Source organism: Echiichthys vipera (genome assembly GCF_963691815.1).
Source record: "Echiichthys vipera genome assembly, chromosome: 19".
NCBI lineage: Eukaryota > Metazoa > Chordata > Actinopteri > Perciformes > Trachinidae > Echiichthys > Echiichthys vipera.
Window position 1 is genome coordinate 6630660 of NC_139844.1, and position 16757 is coordinate 6647416.

Genomic DNA, 16757 nt, shown 5'->3' on the forward strand with positions numbered 1-16757 from the left:
TATTTGCCTAGGACATTTTTTATAATTATATATGATCGTGATAGCTGATATCAAGACCAACACAGTGATATATCATACTTGTTGATGGTTGATGCGTACCTATGTTCCCCGGTTCCTATGTTCCCCACTTTGTATGTGAGCGGTCCGCTGTTCGCCGTTGTTCACAGAAAGGGTCCTACGTATCTTCCCCGGTCTGTTATTTTTTCCACAATCAATGCCAAATTCCCCGGCAAATAGGCCTATGTAGACCCTAACACTACCCCCTAACTCTGACCCTAACCGTGACCTCTAACTCTAAGAAAATGTTACATTAAATCCGCAAAGGCATAGGCATATGCGACGGGGAACATCGGACCATCGGACCCCTTTTCCCAAAAAGGGTCCTATGTTCCGCGGCATGAAACATAGGCCCCGGGAACAAAAATTCAATTTTATTGAATAAATATATCCCACAATGCATCATGAGAGTTTCCGGTTAGGCCTTTTCTGCAGTATCTCTGTAACAGATGAAGTTGATCCCTTGATTATGTTTTCATGTACCGGATTTTTCATGTACGGGATTTCCAACTAACCTTCCGTTCCCGAGAAATGTCACAGATATACAACGAAAGGTTACATTTACTAAAAATGACTCATCCATGATAAAAAAGATTTTTTAAGAAATATTGAATTAGTATTTTAAAGTTAATGTGCACTGACTTTAAATCATTTAAATCATATTTGTAATTAAAGCTGCAAGCTGCGATGAACGGGCCTTCGCACCTGCCGTACGTCAGGGGGGCCGCCTAGACCCTGGGACTTAACGTGACCCCCGGGACGCCATGTGGAGTGCGTGGGGCAGCAGGCTATCTATTGTAACTCTTGCAGTGTTTCCCACATCCCCTGTGTGGCCCTAGAGAGCGCGTACTAAACATGCGGTGTCTTGCTCTGTATGTGCCGAACGCAGATTCGTATTCTCATCAAAAGGATATCTCACGAAAAATTAAGTTTAACACATTTAGAGGATGGCGCAGCCTGGATCTCTGAATGTTTGCGCGGCTAAATGATTAGATCAAACGGAAATTTAATTTAAAACTAATTTAATCTGATTTCAAATCATTTTCCCTCAAATCCAACTTGACGTATTTGGTATCTTTGGCGACTGTAATTTAAAGGAAAAGGTTTGTGGGTTGGAGAAATAGAAAACAAAACAACCTGCAGAACCAAAGTCGAATAAAACCTCATCAAACTGAGCCGAGCCGAGCCGAGCCAAGCCCCCGACTGTGACCAGGAGGAGGAGGAGTAGTAGTGTGGCTGCTGAACTTGCTTTTAGCTCAGCTGTTGGGGGTTTGTTAAAGCCTCAGTCAGTTCAGCTGCTAACACAGACTGAGAGCACATGTTAAATATAGAGCAGACTCTCACTGCTGACCGGGAACCGACAGGCCCAAGAAAGAAGAACTGGTTTGATTTGAGCTGGAAGAAAGACTCTCTCTCTCTCTCTCTCTCTCTCTCTCTCTCTCTCTCTCTCTCTCTCTCGCTCCTCAGTTCTGACTCTTCCTCTCTCGCCCCGTGAGCTCACAGGCCAAACTTGGAGAGGACGACGCTCCACGCCGCTCTGTTCCAGGAGAAATAAAGTTGAAGAATAAAGAGGAACGTTAAAAAGGATAGAGGACATTTCAGGAAGAATCCCATGGACACAGTGATGTTGTGAGAGTGAACTCATCAAAGAGGACTGGAGCCATTGTTTGAGGCAGAAACGCTGTGTGACACCTGACCAGGTAAGACCAAGCGATGTTGGTTAAACTGTGACACTTTAATTGATAAAGTTGGTTTCATGTTTTAGTCAGGTTTAGGTAGATGGTGGTACAAAATATATGTCTAAAGATATACAGTTATAAATCAAATACTGTGTTTAAAAACAACCATTACAAAAAAATTGAATAAATTCCATCAATAAATCATCTATGAATGTGAATGCATACCACACTTTTTTAAATATAAAAAAAAATTGAATATTCTCTGACAAGGCTGATGGTTGAAAATCAAAAGCTGTGTTCAAATGTATGGATTCAAAAACATATATATATTTAAAAAAACATTACTAAACAAGTCTAATAGATGCATCATTTAATAAATCAAACATGAAAGTGAATGCTTAGCACGCTATTTAAAATATAAAAATATCTATTTGATATAATCTAACAAGGACGATATATACGTATGCTGTGTTTCAAATGTACGGATAAAGAACCTTCAATAAAAAACTAAAGAACATTACAAAGAAAATCTAATATATTCATTCAATTAATCCTACATGAAAGTGAATGCAGATCAGGCTTTTTAAATATCATAAAAATACACTTAACTTTAAACAATATTAACTGTATTATTCCATAAATTTGAGGAACTTAAGTTAAAAAATAAGTTTATAGCATGCTTACATGATAAATATACCTAAATCAATTTGTCCAAGTGGGAGAAACAGCTCACTCCATAAAACAACATTTCAAAATATTCTTTTATCCTTATCCCATGGAAATGTTTTTCACACAGGCCAAAATCCCAAATTGCTCTCTCTTAAGGGGGCTTTAAAATCCGTATAATTAACAACATCCGTTAACCATTAAGCTTCATTTCTGATCGGGAAAAACTCTGCAAAAACCTTCAACAAGGACAAAGAGGATGCAAAAGATGCTGTATAAGCAGCAGACAGACGTAGCAGGCTGTGTCAAGTAAATCAAGTCCATGAAACATGATATTAAGGAAAAATATAGAGCGTTTGGATGAAGGTTGGTGGTGCTCATACTGACTCATGAATGGAGCGGCTGTGAGATGCTGCACACTGTGACTCAGTGAGTTATGACTCCCTTCACTCACAGCCCACTAAATGCTTGTTTCAGGAAGCCGTACATTAGGAGACATTAATTTAATAGATCTTTTACCAGAGTACTTAAGCGCTGCTCTCTCCGGGGGGACGAGTTGCTTTTAGTGATATGTAGCTGCAGAAAACACAGCTCCATGCAGACATTGTCTGTTTGGCTCTTTGAAAACCACAGTTTGAAAAAGAAATCTTTTTTTTTTTTTTTTATGTGTTTGTTGAGGTTTGGTTAGGTTTAGCAAAACATTGTGGGTTGAGTTCAAATAAGTACTTTGTTAATAAAAGGGATATATTAAGGGATGTTTGTCATCATGGTTGCAAAAATAAGCAAATATATAAGTCTGTGTTGGACCAATCAAGTGGGATTTTACCCAACTTAGTATGTTTCTAGTATAAAATGTGATATTACTGTCCGACAACTGTGGCTCAACGGGGATACAAAAAGATCTAAAAAGATGACCAAAAATAGAAAAGGTCAATGCCATGGGGACCGTGAATGGCCATAGCCATTTTTTTAAGGCAGAGCGAGAGAAAGATATCACTATTATTAATAGCAAAATAGGTTTAATGGCTAATCTGCCCATCACCGCTAAAAAATAAGGGTTTGCTGATCTGACACAGCTGCAACGTTTCCTCATACAATGATTCATATGATATCTTTCAAAAAACGTCACCTTTCGTCGTCTAAACTTAATTGTCGCCTTTTGTCGCCTTAACTTAACCGTCACCTTTTATTGCCTAAACTTAACCGTCACCTTTTGTCATCTAAACTTAACCGTCGCCTTTTGTGATGGGATTTTAGTGTCGTATCAAAGATGAAGACTATAGAAACACATTCTTCCGTCAGTTAGTCTTTTTAGATGGTTAATGTCTGCTGTTATTGACAGAGTGACTTTGGTTCAGTGTTTTGCTCATAGGCCCTGAATCAAACCTGTGCCCTCTCAGCTCCAGGACAGTCTGTCCACCCACCACGACTCCCCTTCTGGATAAATACGGAGATCGTCCATTTGATCTACGTTGAATCCAAACAGTAAACAGAGGGGCTCTTTGGCTCAACCTCCTCTGTGTTGTCCTACCCAGCATGCTTTGCCCTGCCCAGATCTCCTGGGACCTTTCTCTCCAATAATAGATTTTTTTCCAACTGTTTTCAAGTTATTTTGAATCACTTTTTCCTGAGGCAAGTATTTGGACGGGACTTCAACTTCAACAAATACCTTTTCATTTTATTTGTATATTTTGTTTCCTCCAAACTCCCCTAAAAGTTTGCCTGACCCGTCCTGATGATGATCCAGAAAATCCTAAAGGAAGTTGAAACGGTCAAAATTTCTTCCAGGTGAAAGTCCTGTGTTTTTGGACCCATATTCACGGTGTTCCCCCTCTGAACTTCGTCTCCACTCCATCACTTCCTCCTTCGTCATCCTCTAGCTTCCCTTCATAACGGTGTCACTGTGTCTCCCAAGGCCAGCTGATAGGACGGCAGCCATGAGATCATTCTGCTAATTCAGCTCAGTAATCTCTGTGGGAGGTTTACAGGGGGGACGTTCAGCAGCTTCTGCCCTCTTGTTTGGTTTCATAACAGCGACTGCTGTTCCCATGGCAGCAAAACAGGGAGCAGAGCAGAAGTTTGTTTGGGTACAGTTTTCTGTTCCCAGAACAAACTGATAACATCATGATGGATCATGATGGCAAAGACGTGACGTTGGAGGTTCTTCCAGCCCCCAATAACAACAATGAGGGTCACCATGCTTCTTTGATAAATATAATTGCTTTATTTTCTGTTAAATTAAAGCACGGCATGCTGCAGTTTTGTCTCATCTCATCTTCAACCGCTTTTCCGGGGTCGGGTCGCTGCAGTTTTGTCTGCAATTTTATTGCATTTGCTCCCCAAATTTCCTAGGATGTTTTTTATTTGTTTATTTGACTTGATTACGTAACTTCTCAAGATTTGTATGAATTCACAAAACTCTGAGCGTAATCGAACGTCATAGTTTGGTGCGTCCAAGTGACGTCAAAGTGTGTGACAAGATGTGAAACGACATTCGAAACACCACGATATGTGTCGCACTATTTTTACGCACAAGAGGACGTTACTTCTGTGTGCGCTACGAGCGCCAGTTGATGCCTGTCAAATGTGCAACCCCATGCAGCCGATGTGTTTTTTGTCCCGGTGACAAATGGCACGAAGTGCCATAAAAGCATTTCTCCCATTTCCTGTTACAATAGACACATCTTGTTTAAGTATTTCGCTTTAAATTATGATTTCTTTACTTAAAGATTCATTCTTGAACGTGGAGTAGTCTGACCCAAAAAACATCTACTTAGCAGCTTTCAACTACATAATCACTGGATGGACTCGCTGGAAGACACTGAAGAAGCAATATCTGTTAAACTTTCTTAAAGAAAGCTACTGTAAAATGTATGTCCTGTACATTTAAACACTAATGCACACAGAAAATTTCTTAAAAGACATGTTTATGTTAAAATAAATACAAAAGTAGTTATGATTCCTGTTGCTTTGGTTTACCCACGTATGGACATAATGTACAAAAATAAATATTCAAACAACATTCGCCCTCTGTGATACTTGAGAATTCGTCGCTTATGAAATGATCTCTGTCTTTATTAGTAACTGTGGTGGTCTGTGATGGGGAGTCTTCTCTGAGGTCACTTACGGGATGGTCCAGACTTATTCCTCTCTCATGAGTCATTTCTCAAGTTGGTGAAATGCTAAAAATCAATGGTGGGCTGACCGCAAACCACTTGAGATTCATCAGCGTTCGGGAGCTAAATGGCTTGTAAAAACTTTAAAAATGACGTAAAAATGGGCAGCGGTGAAAGCCTCTGTTTCTCTCTCTGCCTCTTTTCACTCCCAGAGTTTATGAGGGAAGTGACTTCATGCTCATTCCATTTGAAAGGCATGTGAGACTTGGCTGCTGCCCGGCTGCATGTTGGGAGTGATGTCAGCTTTCTGGACTGGTCACCGCTGATTAGAGCTCTTGCACAAACCGCTGGGAGGATAATAACCTGCCTTGTTTCAGCCCACGAGTTTCCCCTCTCCCCCCCGATGACTGACGTGCTCCGGGAATGTATTGTAATAAAAAAGATTTCAATGTTGGGTGCAACAGAAAGGAGTGTCTCAGCTGTCTAAGCTCAATTAAAGTGTCATTATGGGATACTTAGCTTTGACAAAACCGTTTCCAAAAGAGAAACAAGGAAGAATGATTGTCTATTTGCTGCCAAAGCTCTGCATGCTGACAGATATCTTAATCTTGAATATCAAATGTAAAAAAATATCTGCCAGAAACAATAGAAGCAGATGAAAATGTCAACCCAGTTGCCAGAAAAAAAAAATGTCGGAATTGTACGTTTCTCAACGTTTCAGAACTGCTGTAACCGTTCGCTCCTTGACTAGTGCTGTCACTTTTTGACGCTCCATGGTCGCTGTATTAAACACGTGGCTAATGTTGTGAATTCAAACAAAAGATATTACTTTTGGCATCAACACTACTTGGTTAGATTTGCAAAAAGATAGTGATTTGGGTTGAAATAAGTACGTCTGTTATACAATTACATTTTCACATGGTACAGGACATGAACTATGGTGTGTGTTTGACCATCCAACCCCCGACCTCCTCCCTAAGTTTGAGTTTGAGGCTCGTTATACTTGGTCACCAGACTTGAAAGCTTGGTGCATGTCATACAGGGGTTAGAGGGAATTAAAAAAAAACTGAGAAAAAACACTGTTGATGTGACTTTTTCAGTGATACTTGATACATGAACATTTTGCACTTACAGTACATTCAACACATTTTTTGTCTCATATATGTGCTGTTGGAAAGTATCATTCTAGAGACAGGGTTGACTTCAATATCACCATCACTAATAATAATAATCTTTTTATATGAGAGCGACTTCCAATTTTAGTGCGTCCCGAGTTATTTTTGAAAAGTAAACCTCTTCTTTCTCTTTTTGCAACCAAATGACTTCTTGTTGTCTCTTCAGCGGACGAGCTTTTCTGCAGGACTTGTTAACTGTAAAAGAACCAGTCTGCATGAAGGTCAAACTCTGACCCAGTTTTATATTAAAGTAGGGGGCTGTATGACTTCTATTTCTGTGGCAGCCTCTTCACAGCCGTGTTGCTCACTCATCTGTGGAGCATTAAGACCTCCATATAAGGTGGCAGGTAACAAGGGCAGGGTCGCTGCAGTCAAAGGCAGAGGTCATCTGCAACACAATAACCTGTATCGTGGCTGGTGCCGATCCCAGCTGAGATCGGGCGCGAGGCGGGGTACACCCTGGACAGGATGCCAGTCTATCACAGGGCACATAGAGACAAACAACCACGCACACTCACACTCACATCTACGGGCAATTTAGAGTCATCAAATAACCTTGTCCATGTCTTTGGACTGTGGGAGGAAGCCGGAGAACCTGGAGAAAACCCATGCAGACACGGGAGAACATGCAAACTCCACACAGAAGGGCCCCAGTCGGGATTCCTTGCTGTGAGGCGACAGTGCTAACCACCACCACACCATGCGGCCCACTATTTGACTTCATGACCATACAAATTTTACACAGTCGCTTGCGTCAGCTAACAGTTAACTAGCTAGCTAACGTTTTTGATCCCCGGGTCCTATTCGGCACAGATTGTTGAACAGATGTTCCCCGGTCACATACAAAGTGGGGAACATCTGACCCTTTTTAAAGAAAAGGGTCCATTGTTCCCTGGTCTGTTATTTTTCAGTGCCAAATTCAACGGCAAATAGGCCTATGTACACCCTAACACCACCCTCTAACCCTGACCGTAACCTCTAACCCTTACAAAATGCTGAATTAAATCAGAGAAGGCATAGGCTTATGCGACCTGGGAACATAGGACCCTTTGCGGGAAAATGAGTCAGATGTTACCCGAGCGGGGAACAAAGGGATGACCCCCTTTTTTTGGTACATTAATTTAAAAAACATATAGTCATGTTTTGGACGATATCAAATTCAATATTAACCTCAAACATCCAGTATCAGTTGGGCTACAGCCTGAAATAATGATAAACAATCCAGCCACTGCTGTAAGCTATTAGCAGGTATATTAAAGATGTTCCGTCTTAAATCTCGATATAGCAACAGTGTTGCTAATGTGGTCCTGTCACGTGCCGTTCGCTGCAGGCTTTTACTGACGATTTATAATTGTGCTATTCTGGATGTCGCTATGACGTGCTAAAGATGGTAAAGTGAGCCTGCTGTGACATTCAAGCCCCCAACTGTAAGTGTCGCTATTTCAAGCATGGGGTGCTTGATAGACTGATATTAGTCAAGCACTGTACATTATATTTCAGCCTGCAATGTCGAGTGGTTTTCCACAGAATCATAAAAGCCAGAACGGCATGCACATGCAAGAACCTGGTACAGAATGTGATTTTTCTGTTGCCATATTATTCACAGGTGCAGGTAAATTAAAATTGAAATTAGGAGTGGACACCTGTGCAAAGATTTGTTGTCTTGTCTGAGCTCGTTAGGCCTGTAAAATACTTGTGACCTCAAACTGACCGGGTTCGAGAGGTTGTCTGGAACTGAATGACTATAGTGGGAGATATAAGGCGGATGTGAAGTAAAACAGGTCAACCATTGTCCACAGCTTTGGTCCAAAATAAAATGTCTTGAAATGATCTATTGTAGTACTAAACATAAGGCCCTCATTCACTGTTACATATACCAATGAAAAGTAATGCACTGTGATGCAGTTTAAGAGCACTAAGATCCACATATAGTGGGTTGGGTTGGGATGGTGGATGGGTCCCAAAATACAGGGCTTTCACCTGGAGGACCGGTGTTCATGTCCTGGAAGAACTAAGACAAACCACCACCTTTTAATGATCTGAACCAAGTCCTTTAGTGACTAAACTTAACCACCACCTTTTTTATCGTGCCTAAACTTAACTGTCACCGCTAGCAGCCAAACTTAAAGTTGGGGATAAATCAATTTTAGCGGTAAAGTGCAATGTAATATCAATAATAACCCTGAAATCTTAAACCAGATGATCACTTTGACCTAATTTCCCTGTTGTGAATACACTCAAAACTGGGACTTTTTAAAAGGCTGTTTGGCCTGCTATTGATCCCGAACCACTCAGCAGTCACGCCGCTTTCCTCTTCAAAAAGACTAAACATGACGTCCTGTAGCTAAGCTAACAATCCCAGAGACTGTTGGAAAGTTGGAAACCACATTTCTCACCCAGCTGCCTCAGTAGCTCCCAGACTTCCCTCAGCGCTCACACCATTTTACAAGCACAGATGGATGGAAATAAACCTCCAAACAGTCGGTGGCTCTCTGCCAGCTTTAAACCTTTAGCTAGTGGAGGTTTCCCATTAAAATGGTCTCTTCTTTCTTTGTTTGAGTAGCTGTGGGGATAAATGCTGATAAAGGGAATTTAGAAACAATAAAACTGATTATGAGCTTAGATGAACAAGTTGAAAAGTAAACTATGAAATTAAAATATGACCCGGTAATCAGAGTATAGGGAAACAAGTAGAGGCATTGAAATGAGTCGAACTAAAAAGGAGTAATAGATCTGTGTCAGCAGTCGGACAGTTTTTTGGCTATATTCTATCAAACTTTCTGTTAACCTACAAATATAAATTATGGCGTAATGTTTTGAGTTAATTTGTTGGTGTTTAACCTTCTTATCTATGTAACCATATATCATTTTAATGACCTAATTTAGCTTTTTGTTAACAAGAGTGGTCAAATTAGCCGTGTGCTCCTCTAGTCACATCCGGGACCATACTTCAGTCCTTCACAATTAAATTACATGCTTTAACAGCTCCAAATATACTGTAAAGTCTTCCTAATTTTTACATTTTTAGTGTAAACCACCACCTGAGCCCCTTAAAGGCCCCTACACATGATACGCGGTAAAAACGCTTTGCGCCGACCACTCCATTCGTTTCCTATCGTAGAGGCGGCAGCGCCCAAGGTAGTAGCACACACTGCTCATATTTGCCTCTCTGCCGCTACGCTTTGACCTTGTTGCCACTGACCTTTCAAATGTGCAACCAATGAGATAAAAGCTTAGGGTGTGACGTTTACGTTTCCTAGACAACCAGAGAGCGGCATCAAGCCGGTTAGGAAAACAAAAACTTATTGTTTTTGTTTCTCGAACTATTAAACGTTACATTAAAGTCGTATCATGATTTCGGAAGAAAACATTATGCTTCAAGGTTTATAAGCAGTCACACCAGGTTTGTGAATTGGCAGTTTATGAGCTAACGGTTGTTTTATCAACGTTGATTTAGCCGTTTACTGGGTCTCTGCGCCAAACCTCGCGGTGAGCGCAGCGCAAAATGCTCTTCAGGTGAAGGCCCCTTAAGGCTGAGCGTCGACCAAACGTTCTGACTGTATTCTCTCTTCAAGGTCACTTTCGTTTACTAATTTGACATGTAAATGGCCATGTACAAATATGAAATTTAATTTGTAGATTCTTAGAAGTGTGTAAATTAATTCTACTAGCACTTCAGTGGCAATCACGAAAAGACCGGAAACTGCGGCAGACCGGACCCGTCCGGATAGGGCAAAAAGCAGTAAACAGCATTCGTCTGGTGATACAGAGGTTAGCTGAGAGGAGCTGAACAGTTGGTTGACGGTTGGTTCCGTGTGGTTGCTAGGGCCTTTGCAGTGGTTGCTATGGTTATTCCATATTATTATATGGGTTTGCAAAGTGGGAGGAGCCAGTTGAACAAAAGATTTAAAAAAAAGAATTGTTGTTAGATATTGTTGCATTGTTGCTCCTCACCCCCGTTTGCTCAGCGCCGTTGACTCGTATGTATGTGACGCTGTGGTTTTCTACCTTGACATTATTATAAACAAACGTTTTGATTGGGTCAGCCAAACACTGAAACCGTGCTTTCAGCTATAAACCTGAACTCTGTGATTATATATTATATTAAACGCTCAGGTCGCTTTCACACCTACAGTTTAGTGCACTTGTTGCAATTCAGAAGTGACGTTGCAACATTGCTGCATTTTTCATTTAGTTTGGTTTTCTTTCACACTCTACTCTCTACCCTGCTCTCCAATAGGGTAAACAAACGGCCGGACAAACGGTCGCTAGAGCTACTCACATGCAAATAAGGGGCGTGTCGGCGAGGGAGACCCGTCTCCTTACCGGTTTTCGACCTTCGGACCAATTGGCAGTCCTGTCAGTTTTTACCATGCTCTTGAAGCTTGCAGCATTTAAGCTTCACAGAAGGATTTGAAGTTTTTCTACCCTGGATTTTGCAGTGAGACAAATTAAAATGAGCCCAGTACACTTACATTTCTTCTCTGTAAATCCAGCACTCAGTTTTACGGAACATATGTGCCCTTGTGAGGATGTAAAGATTGTTCATGTTTGATTTATTCTGGTGCAGTCAAGAAACTGTGCTGACAGCAGTGGTTTGATTTTATTTAAGGAGGTGCACAGAAAGCACAAACAAATAAGAACTTTCATTAAAGTTCTTATTTGTTTAAATAATAATAATAATAATAACAAAATATATAAAAATATACGATTGAATCATTGTTACAGCTCTATCAAATGAAGATCCTCAATATTAAACAGTGGAAACAGTAGAATATTTGGTTTGGCTCTGATATAAAGTTGTTCATCTGCTAACAGCCTCTGGCCTCAGAGGACCCTGTATCTGAAGTCCTCCTGCAGCACAGATGACTGCCTGCATTACTTTGCCCATTAGGGTCAGTTACAGAGACAAGCCAGACCTCTTTAAACCTCCTCACAAAGCTGATCGTTCCCATATATAGTCATTTTTTTAAATCTACATGCCTAAATCATATTGCACATGAAAAGCATGAAGTCTGGAGAGCTATAAAGTTGAGCTGGGGAATTTGGACCACTGCCATCACTTTCAAAAGCAGAACATAGGGAGCTCTGCACAGTTGCATTAAATCCCTGTTCATTTAATATTATCGTAATATTACCAAGCATCATGTACAGTTTGAAATTGAAAAGGCTGCTGCCATTTTTAAATGTTTTTCCTCTTGAAATAGGATGTTCTGATGGATATAATGCAAGAGAAAGAGAGAGGCGGTTGGTGATTTTTAATTTGATTTTTAATTTGCACTTATTCAAACAGAAAAAAATACAAATTCCAAAAGTGAAACACATACACACACACACACACATACACACACACACACACACACACACACACACACACACACACACACACACACACACACACACACACACACACACACACACACACACACACACACACACACACACACACTCACACACATACACTCACACTCAATATCTACTGTTTGACTCCCACCACCCCCTGGAACACAAGCTTGGAGTTATCAGAACACTGCAGCACAGAGCTGATAACGTACCCACCAGCTCACAGGCCCAAGGGGAAGAACGCAAGCACCTTAGTCGCGCCCTCACAACTTGTGGCTACCCCAGCTGGACCTTTGTGAGAATGGCAGCAGCTTCCAGAAAGAAAACCAAAAAGAAAACAAGAGGAACAACATAGTCATTCCGTATTTGGCTGGGGTATCAGAGAAACTCAGGAGGATCTTTAACAAACACTGCATCCCTGTGTATTTCAAACCCAGTAACACACTCAGACAGAGACTAGTACATCCCGAGGACAGAACACCACGCACCCACAAAAGTAATCTGGTTCATGCTGTCCAATGCAACGAGGAATGCAAAGATCTCTACATCTGAGAAACAAACCACTGCATAAACGCATGGCCCAACACAGGAGAGCTTACTCCTCAGGCCTGGACTCTGCTGTCCAATTACATCTCAAGGAGAAAGCCCACTCCTTTGTTGACAACAATGTCCAAATCCTGGACAGAGAGGACAGATGGTTAGAAAGAGGAGTAAAAGAAGCCATCTATGTAAAAGTAGAGAAACCATCGCTAAACAGAGGAGGAGGTCTGAGACACCACTTATCTCCAATTTACAATGCTGCCCTTTCATCCCTTCAGGAGATTCAACAATCTAACCTCAAAGAACAACTGTTGACAAACGGCCTCCTGTGACTCCAACGACTGTCGTTAAGACTCAATAGAGCAGTCCAAACCAAACTTCCCACCAATGACTGTCACTCCAACGGCGATCGTTGGCACTTGGTTCCAGTGACATCATCGGCCTTGTGAGAGGTTAAAAACCTGGATTTCCACACCAGATAGTTGGACCAGTCCCAGCCTGGTCAGATGCCTACATGAACTGATGAAGCCTCTTGGATGAGAGGTGAAACGTCTTCCTAGACAAATAACCAAGTCCAGCTGTTTTTGACTGAAATTTCTTCTGGGATAACGATGACCTGGACAAATGAGAACCATCAGAGGCTTATCTGACGCATAACTACCACCAAATATGGACGCCATATGGACGCCGCAGGGCAAGTTAGAATTGGAAGCCAAAATATGTTTGCTAAACTGTTGAGCCCTGAAAAGTAACAGCCCTACTTTTATCTAGCTAATTGTCACCAATGCTAACAGGCTCTTATAGCCAACTATAGCAAATGGCCTCTTGCTTTTAATCATGAGACTTGTGTAATGATGCGGCACATGTCAAAAAAAAGAAAACAATAACTGACCGCAGAGATCAGACATGCTAGCATGATCTATATTTACCCGAGGACACCTCTCTAATATAGCAGAGCTGAAACAAATACAAAGAAACATGACCAAGTGGATGTTTTAGTTACTGCTCTGGTGTTTTTGTCTCAGGGATTCACCGTACGTGACCTCTGAGTTAACAACTGTGAAGGTGCTGTAAGCTAGCTCGATAAACAGGCAGCGGCTGTTTATTTACAACAAGTGAAGCGTAGAGAGCTGCAGCTGTGAAGGAAAATGGAGATTCAGGCATCTGTGGGATTGCTGATGGATCATAAAGTGATAGCCCCTTGGAGTTTCCCCTTGTTGGACTCCACACAACACAAGTGAGGACACTAAAAATACCGCTTTTAAAATTTCAACACACAAGCAGCTGCGTCTGCCGCACAGGGTCCAACTCACAAATAGAGGCGAAGGACGGATGATATATTTCAGTACGGTGGGCTGTAAAATGGATGATTGACAGTTCACCAGTAAGGGCCTTTACTAATCCTGATGAGATGAACGGACCCCTCACTGGGTCTGTGTTGGTCTTATTACCGCCAATGTAAACTGATAAAACTTGGCGGCTGTTCTGGAGATGTCAAAGGTGTTGTGCTGTATGTAAATGTGCGAATGTACAGCTGTAAGTGATAGCTGAGTCATGCTAATATTAACACAACACATACATTTTGTGTTAGAAAACATAATTATTTATTATTATTTATATATTTGTTTGTTTCGGGCATGTCAGATCGATAATCATCACACATTGTCTTTGTTTAAATGACCCTATGTGTTAGCATTGCTGTTAGCATATAAAGTGTTATGCTACGCTTGGGTAAATTACAAGCAGCCATGTTGGAAGAATCTACAGCCATGTTAGCTAGCTTCAGCATGCTAACATGTTGATGTTTATAATGTAGCCTATAGAGTATGTTGTTTATAATCTTAGGGCGTTTTCACAACTACAGTTAATTTGCTTTGTTCCGATTCAGGGGCTAAAATGATACAATTGTTGCATTTATTCCTTGGTCATTAGTGTTCACAGGTCAACGTTCAACAGCGGTCCAAAGTTGCAAACCATGCAAGAGAAAACCGTTCTCTCATTGGTCAGGAATCATACCTAAAGAATCCGACTCAGGCCAGATCTCCCTCTTCTTTTTTGCTGGAAAAAAAATCAAACTTCATCACTGCTCTAGGTCAACACACCACTAATTTTCACAAGCTTCTCGGTCTTCTATCCAAACAGTAGGCTTCAGAAAACTAGCTATCCGCTGCAAACGTGATAGCATCCTGTCACGCACAGTGCAAGTCTTCTTTATTTCACACCACTGCTTGTCAACTTCTATGAAAAGCGCCCTGACAAACGCCTACCTTTCAAAAATGTTGCACAAAATATGCTAATGAATGAAATGACTGGAGGGCAGTGAGTGACTGCGCGGCAGTGTAAAACGCCGATAAAGATAATGCTATTGTCAATGTCAATGTCAGGTTTTTTGATTAAGTAAGCCTATTGGACAAAAAACATTTTGATGTGTTAGGCGATCACAAACATTTTTAGGATTCATCCTCTGGGAACCATGAATGAACAACAGACTTGTTCTCCCCAGAGCTAGTATGGCTAAACATTTATTTCTTTAAACTCAAACTAATTAGAAAACCCTTGGACGGGCTACAAATACATTTCATCAGGACGTGGCTCTTCTTTGGAGGCACTTCAATTCTGGGGTCAAACCTGTGACCTTCTCATTACTGGACGAGCTACGCCAACATACCTCCTCCACCTACTTATCCACTGTAGGTCTCGTGTGTCGACCGCGGCTCACAGCTGTCTGAGGTTTTATCCTGTCTCAAGCATAAATCCGAGGGACCGGTTTAGCCTCATCACGTCTCCATATATATCTCTCCCCAGGGAGGACGGAAGATGCAATCTGCAATTTATTTGCCGGGGTTATATTTATGGTTTATTTACATTTTGTTCCATAGGAGTTTGGTGTGTTTTTAAAGCCATCTTTCACTCCGGTGGTTGCCTGCATTATAATGTAAACACATCTTTTAAAGCCTCAAAATACATTTAAGACTCTAGATAGCCATTGCATATTCACAGCCCTTAAATCAAAAGCTAAGATAGAAACTACATTGTAATCACGTATATAGCCAAAAGTATGTGGACACAGAAGAATCCAGTCATATGTGATTGTTCCTAGACTGTTTTCTCAGTCTAGGATTTATTTATATATTTATTGTTCTTAGCAACGGACAAACCCTCAAAGTGGAATCTATCGTCAGTGTTCGACTCTTCATCATCATGGTGTAACGCTGATAAGGTCACTCTGTGAAATGACTCCATGAATCAGAGTTCCTCTCTGGCGAAGGTAAACTGTTTACACGGATCAGTTTGCTGATCTGGGACTCGACACGACACCTCGCTGGCATGTGGAGACTTTGTTCAATTGAGAGCTGCAAAAAGCTTTTCACGTAACACTTGGCAACAACGGATGAAACCTGTAAACAAACCTCTCTATTTACAGACCTTTAGTCACTGTTTGCTCACTTTTTTTTAAGTTGCAGGATGGAAGTTTTAAGATTTTAAGGATCACTGAAGTCTTATTTCAACAAAATGTGTCTGTCAATTCAGTGTGTTTTCTCAAATATAATTGAATTAAACATGCAATTAAACTTGAAATTGCAACTTTTCGATTCGAGTCCTTTAGAAACGTCGGTTTGTTACATTGCAAGTACTGAAAAAAATGTTGACATCCTGCAATTGAAACAAATAAGTATACAGTATTTGCTGTAATGTGTATCTGAGGGTATGCATGGTAAATATAAAGCTCCAGTCAGCTCGCTGCACATCACAGAGCTTGTGGTTAACTGAAGTTCCTCCCCCTCAAAGCCCAAAAACTTCCAGCTGCTGCTTCAGGCTGGTCTTGTCCACCAGCTCTCCCAGTGAGTGTCCCAGTGAGTCTCCTAGTTCACCGGAGCTGACCATCAGAATGAAAACAGCCTTGTGGTTTTGACGCGTGGGTCATCTTGGCATCTCCCCTGAAATAATTATTAATAACAGGCTGTGGTAACGTGGTTGCTACCGCTTCACTGCCAGGATTCTCTCTGGTTGAGTCACAGCCTGCTTTCATCCAGACCTGCAGCCTTGGGGAACTTTGACCTCGTTCAGATCCAGTTACTTTGTCAGGAACCCAATCTCAACCCCAATATGGAGCTCACCTACTCTACCTTTGTTTTTGCTCAAAAGGCATCTACATCTTAAATGAAACTGTGGTGTGAAGA

The 16757-nt window shown here is 41.2% G+C and overlaps 1 protein-coding gene across 1 annotated transcript in view; it reads left to right on the forward strand.

Annotated features, from left to right (window-relative positions):
* The first annotated feature begins 1348 nt into the window (after positions 1-1348).
* Positions 1349-16757, forward strand: part of filip1b (filamin A interacting protein 1b) — a 38925-nt gene continuing 23516 nt past the window's right edge. Inside the window, exon 1 of the mRNA XM_083934010.1 lies at positions 1349-1757. The gene's annotated coding sequence lies outside the window, so the exon portion shown is untranslated. The remainder of the gene's footprint in view (positions 1758-16757) is intronic.